This window comes from Suncus etruscus, chromosome 7, assembly GCF_024139225.1.
Source record: "Suncus etruscus isolate mSunEtr1 chromosome 7, mSunEtr1.pri.cur, whole genome shotgun sequence".
Taxonomy (NCBI): domain Eukaryota; kingdom Metazoa; phylum Chordata; class Mammalia; order Eulipotyphla; family Soricidae; genus Suncus; species Suncus etruscus.
In genome coordinates this window covers 76,655,938-76,669,884 of record NC_064854.1, presented here as the reverse complement: position 1 = coordinate 76,669,884, position 13,947 = coordinate 76,655,938, and positions in this window count along the sequence as shown.

The window sequence follows — 13,947 nt, the reverse complement described above, 5'->3', positions numbered from 1 at the left end:
TACATTAAAACACACAATAAAACAGTATGAAATTGGAAACATTAATTATGGAAAACTATAAAGCACATTTAAATCAGCAAAAAAAAAAAGACTTAGATCAAGAGATACACCTGAAACAAAGTTAGATGCAGGTGGTTTTAAATCAATTTTTTTCAGTTGGGCTTAGCTGTTTTCTCCCCCCTCCCCCTTTTTAATTACCATCACAAACACCAATTGTTGAAATGTGAGAAGTTTGTGGGGTCTCCCATTTTATCCCATCACCAAATTTTCCAGATGCTGGGCTTCTCCACGTGGCTTCATTTCCATGGACTCCTGGGCCCTGCAGATAGGTGTGGGTGGTTGCCACAAGAGCTGTTCCACTTGCTTGGTCTGGAGGGAAGGTCCCATTGGGAGCTGCAGGAGCCTGCCTCCTCTGGCCAATCACAAGCTTCTCTGCCACACTTCTCTCAGCTAGGGTGCTCAGAAGTGCATCTCAGCCACTGCTTGTTGCCTGCCCAGGAGACACTGCCTCTGCCTCTCATCTTTCTGGCCCGCAGGCCACAGGGCCAGAGCTGAAGCAACCCATGTCAGGAGGGAGGGAGCAGTTTGGAGTTTCTCGCTGAGAAAATGATCTGCTGCTGGCTGCCGCTGCTGCTGTCAATGCTCTGGCAGCCACTGCAATGCATCTGGGTATTCAAAGGTCAAGGTTCATGCTGAGAGTCCGAAATTTTTAAAGCAGAATTTTTGTCCAGGGTAAGGTTCTCATTTAGAAAATCAGTCATTTTTAATGAACCAATTTCTTTCTGGTCCTTTTCCAATCAGGGCTCTTCACCAATCTCTGAGGAGGCTGAGGTTCTTGGAAAAAGGACTTTTTTTTTTTATAAAACTCAGTCCTGGGCCTTGGATGGAGGTGATCCAAGCTTTCACCTTCCCTCCTTCACTGGCCCTTCTCTGACAAGGGGACTCGGCCATCTTTGAATCAAATGCCATGTGGCCCAATATTTTGGGCTCACTGCGGCAAATAGAGCCAAAATCAAACACAAGAATAGGAATCTCACCACGCTTTCTTCTTGGTTCAGGGTTCAAATCAATGTTCAGGTGCCAAAATGTAGAATAACAGTTCTGGATGGAGGTGAATGATGATGAGATGGATGGAGGGGCCTTTCTCCTCCAGCTCGGCCAGGAACCTGCAATTCCTTCCAGCTGGTGGTTCTGAGGGTTTAGGGTAGTGGTGAGGAAAAGACTCAGAGCAATCAGGTTTCAAGAAACATCAGCCTTATTCAGGCCCTGGCCAACATGTGTGTGGTCTATCATAACCTTTCAAGCCAGCTCCATTATTAGCCAGGCAATCAAGCCTTTCTCTTTCTCCATCCTGCTTCTCTCTTCATCTCTCTTACTGAATCCCACTCAATAAGTCCCTTCCTGCCCCCGAGGTAATCATTTTGTTACCTACCAAGGACCCTTCCCAGAAATGAGCAAATGGGGGTGGAGTGACATATCATAATATATACATTTGACTGATTTGAGAAATACTGATTTATTTTGATAAACTGTCATAAAATTCCTTAATATGCAGCTTCATATTAACATTTTACAGAAATAAATATTTTGCCTAATGCAAAACTGTTGCATTTTGTTAGTTTTTGTACTAAGGTTTTTCAATGGTGTCATAAAACTAGCATGAGGAATTAAAAGACAGGGTTTATTTTTTACCTACTGTCTAGTACTTTTAATACGTTTTAGCAGTTTCTTTTTATCTTGAATCATTTGTCACTCACAAAACAAACATTTACTAGAAGAGTAAAATTATTCTAGCCTTTATTAAACACAATGTCATTGTGAAGATATTGTTTTATTTTTGTACTGATTTTATAATCTGAATGAAGAAATAGAAATTAATTAATTGGGTATAAAATTACAGAGCTCATAAAGTGTTATGAAAGAATATAACCACATATTTGTTTTTAGAGAGGTGGTCAGAAAAATTCAGTAGACATAATAAACAAACTGAAGTATGAGAAAAAATAGTTGGGTAATGTAAATGCAGGGAGCTTTTCAAACAGTGAACAATTTCTACAAAGGCTCAATATGAAAGAAAGCCAGTTATACTGCAAGGTATGAAAGCTGGCATTATTATTTTTGCCTACATTCTGAAAAGAAAATAAACTTTGAAAAATTTGAAAGAGCAAAATCATGGAAGGAAGTCTTTGATTTTTCTACCAAAATACACCCAACGTTGAACTAATTTTAATTAGTGAACTTTTCATCCCAGTAGTAGATTGGGTACTAATCTATACAATATTCCTATTACATATCTTGACACAATGCTCACTTTCCTTTTTTAAAGCAGCATTGGTCTCTAATATAGAGGTTTAAGGGAAACTAAACTTCCAGGGGAACATAATGCATTACAGATATTAAATTAGCAAGTGTGTTTACATTTTCAACGAATTCCTTCAGTCCATTATCAGTCACAATATCCCCAGCTTTTAAATGAAAAAAAAAAAAGTCTTATTAAATTAGGAATAAAATTCAACTTTTTTTAAGCCAACTTCCATAAGGTTGACATTATTTGCATTATTTAGTTACTATTTCTTCTTTGTCTTAACTCTTTCTACTCACTGTGTCTTTCTGCTCCTGCATTTCTTGAACAATTTATTATGAACCATGTTAAGTTCCTGTGACTTGATTGGCTTTTTTTATATATTAAAATATATTTAAATAAATATACTATATATATTGGTCACACCAAGTGATGTTCAGAGATTACTCTTGGCTCTGCATTCACAAGTTACTCCTGGCAAGCTTGGGGGACTATATGAAACGCCGGAAACCGAATCTGAGTTAGAGGCATGCAACAGAATGTCCTCCCCTTTGTACTGTCTCTCTAGCAATCAATTGATTTTTCTATATGGTTAAATTAAACTATAAGAACTTATATTCACTGTATTAAGACAATATCTCAATGTGAGAAGGGTGTAAATCACATACATTCCACTAGTCTTTTCTACTCTTGTTCAAAAACAGCCTGAAGAAGTGGTGTTATATAGTCAGTGGTGGTTGTAAATGAATGGAATAATGCTTCTATCATTCACCCTTAAAGTGAACACCTCTTTCAGAACTTTTAGAAGTTTCTCAAGAGGATCATAGTAAAACTGAACTTATATCACTAATATATAATAATCACTTCCTTTCCCTTGCTTTCCTATCTGTTAGTATCAACAGGTATATATGTATCAAAACTTTCGCTTGTTCCCTGCCAACACCTCTCATAAAATGGTTGTACCTAAGTCTATGACACAATTTCTCCTTTTTATGGGAACCTATGAATGGTTCTGACCTTTCTGTTCTCTAAGCATTCTACAATTAATTTCCAATTAGATTCCTTGTGTTCTGTCTAAGATCCTCTTTCCATTTTGTATTAAATTAAAAAAAAACTACTCTTCTCAATAATTTTTTTTTTAATTTTTATTTTGATCATAATGGTTTACATAGTGTTGACAATAATATTTTAGGTACATATTTACATAAAATCAGGGGGGATTCCCATCACCAAATTGTCCTCCCTACACCTCCATTTCTGTCCTACCTCCCATTTCCTCTTCCCTCATCCCAGGTCGGCTTGAATATGTGGTCTCCTCTTTATCTAACCCACAACTTAGTAGTCTTGCACCTGTTTGGTCTTGATGCCTCCCTTAGTTCCCCCTCTAACTGGAGGCAGGACTAGCTAGTTCAAGTTGCGTGGTTTTGTTTGAAAAAGAGAAAAGTAATAAACTGGGGTAAGGATCTAATACCCCGAAACTGGGCGGAATCCTTCTAGAGGCTCTCATCATCGTTTTGAGAGATGGAGAAAAAGAAGGTGAAACACTCCACCAGTACCAAAAGAAGTGTCAAATATCTAGTGAGGGCTTGAGCTGTATCGATAAGCACCACAAAAAAAAAACAAAAAAAAAAACAGGCAAACAAACAAACAACAAAAAGCAAAACAAGCAAAAACAAACAAACAAAAAAAACACACCATGGTCTTGAAATGAGAAACATGGCATAGCACATAACGAAAGAAAAGAAAGGAAGAGAAAATATAAGTATGGTTGGGGACAGTTTCAATAATCACTCCCAAACAGAGAAATCGACCAAAATAGATAGGTGAATAAAAATAATAACAACAATAATAAATGGAGGTAAAAAATATATAGATAATAACCAAGGTTTTGTGCTTTTTGTATTTTTATTTTTTCCCTCCTGCCCTGGCACAGTAAATATTGGGGTCATTCGAAAAGGAATTCACTTGGCCTAAGAGATATGGGGTTTCTCCGTCCTTGGAGCATACTGTCATGGGATCAACACTAGACTTTGCTCAGGAGCCTTTACTCTCCCGGTGGTGGTTTTTTTTTTTTTTTTTTTTTTTTTTTTGGTGTGTGGAAGACTTCTGTTCTGTGTTTAGAGGTCTCAGTATCTGCACAGCTCCTGAGGTGGGACTTATGATGAAGTCAGTCTTTGTGGTTCTAGAGGTTCTGTTACCTCCGTATCATTTTAAACCATCTTCTGTGGTTGGTGATCTTGGTCTTTGCCCTGATCCTAGGGTGGCACCTAGGATAGCATCTTTCTTTGTGCTTCCAAAAGCCCTGTTCCGTTACAATTTTCTCTGCCGGACCTTTGGGACTGGGGATCCTGGTTATTGTGCAGGTCATAGTTCAAACCCTAAACTAGGGCTTTTTTTTTTTTTTTTGGTCCCAAGATGTATACCGTCTGGTCGTAGTTCTAGCAGCCAGTCAACTATAAATCACGATCTTGGCTTTTGGACCTACCAAAGGGTGCCGAGACTTCTGGTTGTGTCTTGTCGTTAGCTGGTAAGGTAGGTTAATCTGCTCTGAGGTCAGGATGTTCAGATTTTCCTCATTGTCAGGAAATCATGTTAGAGTTGGCCCTTGTTGTTGACCCCGCAGTATTAAGGCAGTCCCGGCTGGGATTTGTTTCTTGCCACTGTTGTGAGGAACTGTGCCGTTTCTATGTCTGGGATCCAGGGTTCAAGGCTGGATGAATGGTATCTGATCACCTGAGGTCTAAGTTGATTCCACATGACATATTTTCAAGGTAGGAGATATCCCTGTTTTGTAAACAACTATGAGTTCCCATCTCTAGTAGACAAGAGCTCTTTTTTTTTTTATATGTAAGATTTCCCCTTTATTTGGTGTGCCTTTGCAGGGGGAAGTGGTGCTACATTATAATGTCTGTGTATTTGTGGGTGGACAGAGGGGATAACAGAAACAGGTCACATACCCAAAAGCGAGGAAAAGAAAAAAAAAAAAGGAAATAAAAATGTATGCGCTCACAAATGTATATGTAGGACAAACATTTAAAAAATAAATTAATTAATTAAAAAAAATAAAAAAATTAAAAAAAAATTTAAGGTGAGTTAGTGAGGTTTTTTAAGGGACCAAAGTGGTGCAAAAGACTACCTTACATTTGGGGGAGAGTAGGTAAAGAGGTGGTGTATTACCAGTCTTATGCCTATGTTGGAGGTACAGTTTTTCCCATTGTCTTTTGGGTGTTTCCTGTGGTGTGTGGGTTCCCAGGCATCTTCCTATCCCACCCCCTGACCTTCTTCAGATTGGTAAAAATTTGTGGCAGGGAGGTCTTGGAAGAGTTCTTGCGTTGGGGATACTTTTGGACCTAGATCCGGTTTCAAGAAACAGTCCACGTTAGGGGGAGTTGGTAGGGAAGGCCGCACAGCATGAGTCCGCAGGGAGTTGGCTGTCTTTTCTTGCAGGAGACGAGGTGTGGGTTTGACTGGGTGTCCCCTCGCCTGGGTGCTGGGTACTGTTTCGTTGGGTAGGAGGTCGGCCTTGATGCCTAATAGATTAAGGATTGAGGGTGAAGAGTTTTAATATGGTGGGAGATCTGGATGGAATTGAGGGGTGAAGGGATAGTTGGATTTCCAGAGGGGAGACAGGGGAAGGTATATGGGAGGGGTATGCAGTGAGAGGAAAGAGAAAATGCCTTAGAAAGAAAAGGAGAAGAGAAAGGGGAAAAAGTAAAGAGAGGAATAGAATTAAAAAAAAAAAAAAGTAGTGAGAAGAGAGGGGAGAATAGCAAGGGAATGCTGGTTAGGTTGAATGTGTTCGAAGAATAGAGCCTGTAGTTTAAGTCTGTACATCACAGGCACTGCTTCGGTGGTCTGACTGGTCACTTGCTTCAATTCCTAAAAGAAGGAATAACCTAGAGATAAAGTATATGTTAGAGAGTTTTCTCGTGGCCCTCTCGTAGTGCATGCTATGTATGGTATCTCGTGTGGTATCCCGAGTTGCCATCTTAGTTTGTCCGCCCTTTGTATCCAAGGGCGCCTGTGGACAGAAAAGCTGAGAGGTTATTTAAAATATAGTAAGATAAAGGCATTAAAACATAGTGCTATGGTATGCTGCCATTGCAGTCGTGATTTCCCTTGGTGTTCTATACTTGTGTTCCTGTATACGAACTCTAAGGGATTATTGTGGGCCTTTGTTTTGGAAGTCTGATTACTTACCTGTTCTCTTAATGCTGTTGTTTCTGTTGTTGCTGCTTTCTTTGTGGTATAATGTGTTGTCAAGTGTTTGTGTTGCTCCTTTTTCATGAATTTTGGACACTGCTCCCACGTATATGTTGAGTATTACAGTGTTCGAAGTTTCTACCCTGTTAAACCCTGTTATTTGATTGTTAGGTATTAGTTGTGTTTAAACTATATGTTCTAGGTGTTTCAGAATAGTGCCACCATTCTGTGTTTATCTTTTGTCTTCTGACTTACTTCGTTTAACATAACATGATCTAAGTCCATCCATGTTGCTGCAAAGTCTGTGATTGTATCGTTTCTGACTGCCATGTAATATTCCATTGTGTATATGTACCACATCTTAATGATCCATTCATCTGTTGTTGGACATCGAGGTTGGTTCCACGATTTGGCTATTATACTGAGTGCTGCAATAAATAGTGGGGTGCATACGTATTTTGGAATGAATGCCCTTCCATCTTGGGGGTATATGCCTAGGAGAGCAATTGCTGGGTCAAATGGCAGCTCAATTCTGAGTTCTTTGAGCACTCTCCAGACTTTTCTCCATAGATGTTGGACTAGGGGGCATTCCCACCAGCAGTGAATGAGAGTTCCTTTCATACCGCATCCCCGCCAACAAAGGTTGTTTCCATTATTTTTGATGTGAGCCATCCTCACTGGTGTAAGGTGGTATCTCATTGTTGTCTTGATTTGGATCTCCCTGATGATGAGTGAAGGTGAGCATGTTTTCATGTGTTTGTTGGCCATCCTTCTGTCTTCCTCAGAGAAGTGTCTATTCATTTCATCTCCCCATTTTTTTATGGCTTTATTTGGTTTTGAGGGTCTCAGCTTTCTGAGTGCTTTGTATGTTCTAGATATCAGGCCTTTATCTGATATGTCGAGTGAAAAGATTTTTTCCCATTCTGTTAGCTGTCTTCTTGCGTTAAGTAGGGTTTGTTTTGCCATGCAGAAGCTTTTTAGTTTGATGTAGTCCCATTTGTTTATATTACATGCTAAAGTTCTTGCCATTGGTGCTCCATTCTCAAAGACCTTTTTGATATATAGGTCTTCGAGTGTTCTGCCTATTTTATTCTCGATAAACTTTATAGATTCGGGTCTGATTTCAAGGTCTTTGATCCATTTTGAGTTGACTTTTGTATAAGGGGTGAGATATGGGTCGATTTTCACTTTCTTACATGTGGTTTTCCAGTTGTACCAACACCATTTGTTGAATAGGCTTTCTTTGTTCCATTTCAGATTCTTGCCTCTTTTATCAAATATTAGTTGGCTGTATATCTGGGGGTTTATGTCAGGGAATTCTGTTCTGACCCACTGGTCTGAGGTCCTGTCTCTGTTCCAGTACCATGCTGTTTTAATTACTATGGCTTTATAGTATAGTTTCAAGTTAGGTAAGGAGATGCCTCCCAGCTTCTTGTTTTTCAATATGTGTTTGGCTATCCTGGGTCTTTTGTGGTTCCAGATGAATTTTGTGATTGATTGTTCTATTTCTTTAAAGAATTGTGTCTGGATTTGGATAGGGATTGCATTAAATCTATATAAAAGTTTGGGTAAGATAGTCATTTTGACTATGTTAATTCTACCTATCCATGAGCATGGGATGTTCTTCCATTTCTTTAGATCGTCTTCAATTTCTTTCTGAAGTGTTTTGAAGTTTTCCTGGTATAGGTCTTTCACTTCTCTTGTAAGGTTGATTCCTAGATACTTGATATTTTTTGATACTATCTTGAATGGAATTGTATTTTTAATCTCTCTCTCCTCAACTTCATTGTTTGTATATAGAAACGCTACTGTCTTTTGTGTATTGACTTTGTATCCAGCCACTTTGCTGTATTGGTTGATTGTTTCTAGGAGTTTTACTGTGGACTCTTTAGGGTTTTTGATGTAGATCATCATATCGTCGGCAAATAGAGATAGCTTGTGTTCCTCTTTCCCTACTTGAATTCCTTTGATTCCCTTCTCTTGTCGGATTGCTATTGCTAGGACTTCTAAAGTTATGTTGAATAAGAGTGGAGAGAGTGGACAGCCTTGTCTAGTTCCTGACCTTAGTGGGAATGCTTCTAGTTTCTCGCCGTTAAGTATAATGTTGGCTATAGGCTTTTCATATATAGCTGTAACTATCTTGAGGAAGGTTCCTTCTAATCCTATTTTGCTGAGTGTCTTTAGCATGAAAGGATGTTGGATTTTGTCAAACGCCTTCTCTGCGTCAATTGATATGATCATGTGGTTTTGGTCTTTCATGTTGTTGATGTGATGTATCATATTGATTGATTTGCGTATGTTGAACCAACCTTGCATTCCTGGTATGAATCCCACTTGGTCGTGATGAATGATCTTTTTGATGAAGTGTTGGATTCGGTTTGCTAAGATTTTGTTGAGAATTTTTGCATCTATGTTCATTAGTGAGATTGGTCTGTAGTTTTCTTTCTTAGTGGTGTCTTTGCCTTCTTTGGGAATGAGTGTGATATTAGCCTCATAAAAGGAGTTGGGGAGGATTCCTGTTTTTTCTATGGTTTGGAAAAGCCTATGGAAAAGTGGTAGTAAGTCTTCTTGTAATGTTTGATAGAATTCACCTGTAAATCCATCTGGGCCTGGGCTTTTGTTCTTAGGGAGTTTTTTAATTACATCTTCAATTTCCTCTGAGGTGATTGGACTGTTTAGACTTTCTAGATCTTCCTTTTCCAGCTTTGGAAGAGGGTGTTTGTCCAAGAATCTGTCGATTTCTACTGGGTTCTCTAGCCTAGTTGAGTATAGTTGTTCATAATATGATCTCATGATATGTTGTATTTCATGGGGTTCTGTTGTAATCTCACCCCTTTCATTTGTGATCCTACTGATTTGGGTGTTTTCCCTCTTTTTTTTGGTGAGTTTTGCCAATGGTTTGTCTATCTTGTTTATTTTTTCGAAAAACCAACTCCTGGTCTCATTGATTTTTTGTATTGTTTTCTTAGTTTCGATGTTGTTTATTTCTGCTCTGGTTTTTATTATTTCTTGCCTTCTGGTTGTGGTTGGATTTCTCTGTTGCTGTTGCTCCAATTCTTTGAGGTGATCTTTTAAACTGTTGGTTTTGTTATTTTCCTGTTTCTTGACATAGGCCTGTATTGCTATGAGTTTCCCCCTAATTACTGCTTTTGCTGTGTCCCATAAATTTTGACATGTTGTCTCTTCATTGTCATTTGTCTCAAGGAATCTTTTTATTTCTTTCTTGAGTTGTTCTTTGATCCAGGTGTTGTTGAGCAGCATGTTATTTAATCTCCAGGTATTAGTTTTTCTCCATTGCTTCTTCTTGATATCAATTTTAACCTCTGTTGCATAGTGATCTGAAAGGGTACTTCTAATGATCCTTACCTTTGTGGTCTTATATAGGTTGGCTTTGTATCCCAAGACATGGTCTATTCTGGAGAAGGTTCCATGTGGGCTTGAGAAGAATGTGTATTCTGCTTTCTGGGGATGGAGGGCTCTATATAAGTCTATCAGCCCTAAATCTTCTAATTTTTCATTTAGAGCTCTTATTTCTTTGCTATTTTTCTGTTTGGTGGATCTGTCCAGTGGTGATAGTGGAGTATTCAGGTCCCCTACTATTATCACATTTCCCTTCATGTGTTTCTCCAGGTTTGCCAGTAGTTGCCTCACATATTTTGCTGACTCTAGATTAGGTGCGTATATATTGACCAGGGTTAGTGTTTCTTGATCTAATGTTCCCCTGATCAGTAAGTAGTGACCCTCTTTGTCTCTGATCACTTTCTTGAGGTTGAATACAATTTGATCTGATATAAGAATTGCTGTCCCTGCTCTTTTTTGTTTTCCATTGGCCTGGATGATTACTTTCCATCCTTTTATTCTAAGCCTGTGCTTATCCTGTAACTGTAGGTGTGTTTCTTGTAGACAGCAGAAGTCCGGTTTATTTTTCCTAACCCAGTTCTCTACTATGTGTCTTTTGATTGGAGAGTTTAGTCCGTTTACATTTAGGGAAATTATTGATAGAGAGGACTGTTGTGCAGTTGTATTGTGTGGGGTGGTTGTTGTTACAATCGGGGGTTTGGATTGTGTAATTCGTCTCTGAGTAAATCGCTTAGTATCGGCTTAGTTTGCACAAATAGTTCAAGTTCGTTCATATTTGAGAATGTTTTTAGTCTGCCCTCCCATATGAATGATAGTTTTGCTGGGTATTGGACCCTGGGTTGGAAATTTCTTTCATTCAGTCGTTTAAATATGTCATTCCACTGTCTTCTTGCTTGAATTATTTCAAATGGGAGATCTGGTTTGATTCTTATGTCTTTTCCTTTGTACTTGAGGTTTTTTTTCTCCCTTATTGCTTTCAGGAGTTCCTCTTTCTCTTTGTTTTTTGCCATTTGGATTATTATGTGTCTTGGTGTGGGTTTATTAGGGTCTATTTTATTAGGGACTCTCTTGACTTCCTGGATTTGTCCGGAATTGTCTTTCCAGAGGGTGGGAAAGTTCTCTGTTATTATCTCCCTGACTACCTGTTCTTCCCCCTTCCCTATTTCCTCCCCTTCTGGTATACCTACAATTCTTAGATTGTTTCTTTTGTCTTTATTCATTAGATATTGGACTTTTCCTTCCAGTGCTTTGCCTTTTATTTCTTTGTTGGTTTCTTGATCATTTTTTGATTGCAGTTTTCCTTCGAGTTCTTCGATGTGCTTCTCCAACTCTGTGTTTCTGCTTGTAAGGCTTGTTACTTTGTCTTTTAAATCCTTCACTTCTTTTTGTATGGAATCTCTCATGTTCTTTGACATTTCTTCTTTAATTTGGCTGATTCTTTAATCCATGGCTTTCTTATACTCGGTTGCTAGGGTTTCTTTCATCTGTTTTAGTAATTCTTGCATTTCCTTCCTCATGACCGCTTTTAGGTCTTCTTCCCATGGATCTGTGCGTTTTGGTGGACTTGGAACTTTAATATGGTTTGTCATGTTGTCTCCAGATATTAGGGATTTCCTTGATTTACGCATAATTCTTTGTATTTAATGGTGTGTTTTGGAGTGCTGTGGCTTCTAATTTCGGCCTGCTTTGGTCCCCTTCCTGAAGGTGATTCTAGAGGATGCTGTTGGGTGGGCTTGTTGAACCTGGCTCTTTCTCCTCCCCTTTGCTACCTAGAGTTCGGCCCTCCTGCAGTGGGTATTATTGCTTTTCTACTCCTTATTTCTGTCGGCGGTGCAGTTCCACTCCTGGCCACACTGGTTGCTGGCGCTATTGAGCCTAGCTCCCAATCCCCCCTCCTTTCTCTGGGAGTCAATGGAGCTCTGCCCCCTCCAAGTTTCCCTTGAAGGAGTTCCCTCAGTCCGACCCTTCAGGCTCTGCCCTCGCCCTTGGGGAGTCCCTGGTCCACTCTAGGGTCCAGGGGGGTGGACTGCTCTAGGTCACCTGCGAGTCCAGAAGGGTGGCCCTATCTCCCCCCGTCTATTTGGGTTGCTCAAGTTGCCGTTCCAGGTGCCCACCTGGGGGAAGGGACTTGCCCAAATCACTCTCGCAGGCGCTCGTGGTCCCTGGGATGTGCTGGGCTAGGCTCCCGCGTGAGGCAGCAGGGACTCACCCAGGCCTCCCAGGCTGGCGTCTGGGGTCTCCGGGGGATGTGGTGGGCTAGGCGCCCGCGTGAAGGAGCAGGGACCCGCACAGGCCTCCCGGGCCGGCGTCTGGGGTCTCCGGGGGATGTGGCGGGCTAGGCGCCCGCCCGTGTGAAAGGGCAAGGACCCGCGCAGGCCTCCCGGGCCGGCGTCTGGAGTCTCCGCGGGATGTGGCGGGCTAGGCGCCCTTGTAAAGGAGCAGGGACCCGCGCAGGCCTCCCGGGCCGGCGTCTGGGGTCTCCGGGGGATGTGGCGGGCTAGGCGCCCGTGTGAAAGGGCAAGGACCCGCGCAGGCCTCTCGGGCCGGCGTCTGGGGTCTCCGCGGGATGTGGCGGGCTAGGCGCCCGTGTGAAAGGGCAAGGACCCGCGCAGGCCTCTCGGGCCGGCGTCTGGGGTCTCCACGGGATGTGGCGGGCTAGGCGCCCGTGTGAAAGGGCAAGGACCCGCGCAGGCCTCCCGGGCCGGCGTCTGGAGTCTCCGCGGGATGTGGCGGGCTAGGCGCCCTAGTAAAGGAGCAGGGACCCGCGCAGGCCTCCCGGGCCGGCGTCTGGGGTCTCCGGGGGATGTGGCGGGCTAGGCGCCCGTGTGAAAGGGCAAGGACCCGCGCAGGCCTCTCGGGCCGGCGTCTGGGGTCTCCGCGGGATGTGGCGGGCTAGGCGCCCGTGTGAAAGGGCAAGGACCCGCGCAGGCCTCTCGGGCCGGCGTCTGGGGTCTCCACGGGATGTGGCGGGCTAGGCGCCCGTGTGAAAGGGCAAGGACCCGCGCAGGCCTCCCGGGCCGGCGTCTGGAGTCTCCGCGGGATGTGGCGGGCTAGGCGCCCTTGTAAAAGAGCAGGGACCCGCGCAGGCCTCCCGGGCCGGCGTCTGGGGTCTCCGGGGGATGTGGCGGGCTAGGCGCCCGTGTAAAGGACAGGGACCCGCGCAGGCCTTTCGGGCCGGCGTCTGGGGTCTCCTGGGGATGTGCCCAGCTAGGCTCCCGCGTGAGGCAGGAGGGACTCACCCAGGCCTCCCGGGCCGGCGTCTGGGGTCTCCGGGGGATGTGGCGGGCTAGGCGCCCGTGTAAAGGAGCAGGGACCCGGGCCGGCGTCTGGGGTCTCCGGGGGATGTGGCGGGCTCCTTCTCAATAATTTTATTAAAAAGATTTTTATAGGTTGGCAATTACATTTTGAGAATGTAGAATGGAATTTTGGCAGTTGAAAATTATATATGCCTAGATTTAACTTGCTATAGGTATGTTCAAAAAGTCATTGGACAGTTCATTGAGATTCATGTGCTTAATTATATGTAAGCTCTATAAATTATATAGATTATGTATTATCTGTTAAATATATTATTATAATTTGATGCTTGTTAGCAAAAACATAAAAGTTTTGTAACTATTAAGGAAATAACACTTTCAATGTCAATTGATATTTTTGATAGTCAATCTTTTTATTGAGACCAATGTGAATTACAAGTCGTTCACAGTTATATTTAAGGTACCAGTACATGGTGAGTGAATTAGGGCAATTTCCACCAGCAGGGATGACCTTCCTTTGCCACTGATCCTAACATGTATCCCATATCTCCACCCTTAGCCTCCTGCCTATAATAGGTCCCTTTTGTTTATAGCTTGTTTGGCTTGGGTATTTAAGTCTGAACATTTTTATTTCCACTCAATGCTCATGAGACTGCTTTGCCCATGGTACCATTGAATTTTTTTCTCAGTTTGTAGGAAGACACAGAAATATGAGGCAGAACAACACCATTCATGTTCTATGGTTCTGATTAAAAAAATAAAAAGGAAAGTGGGTGGGATCCCCTCTCTAGAAGCTGTAAATATGAATTTAAAAAAATGGAAAAA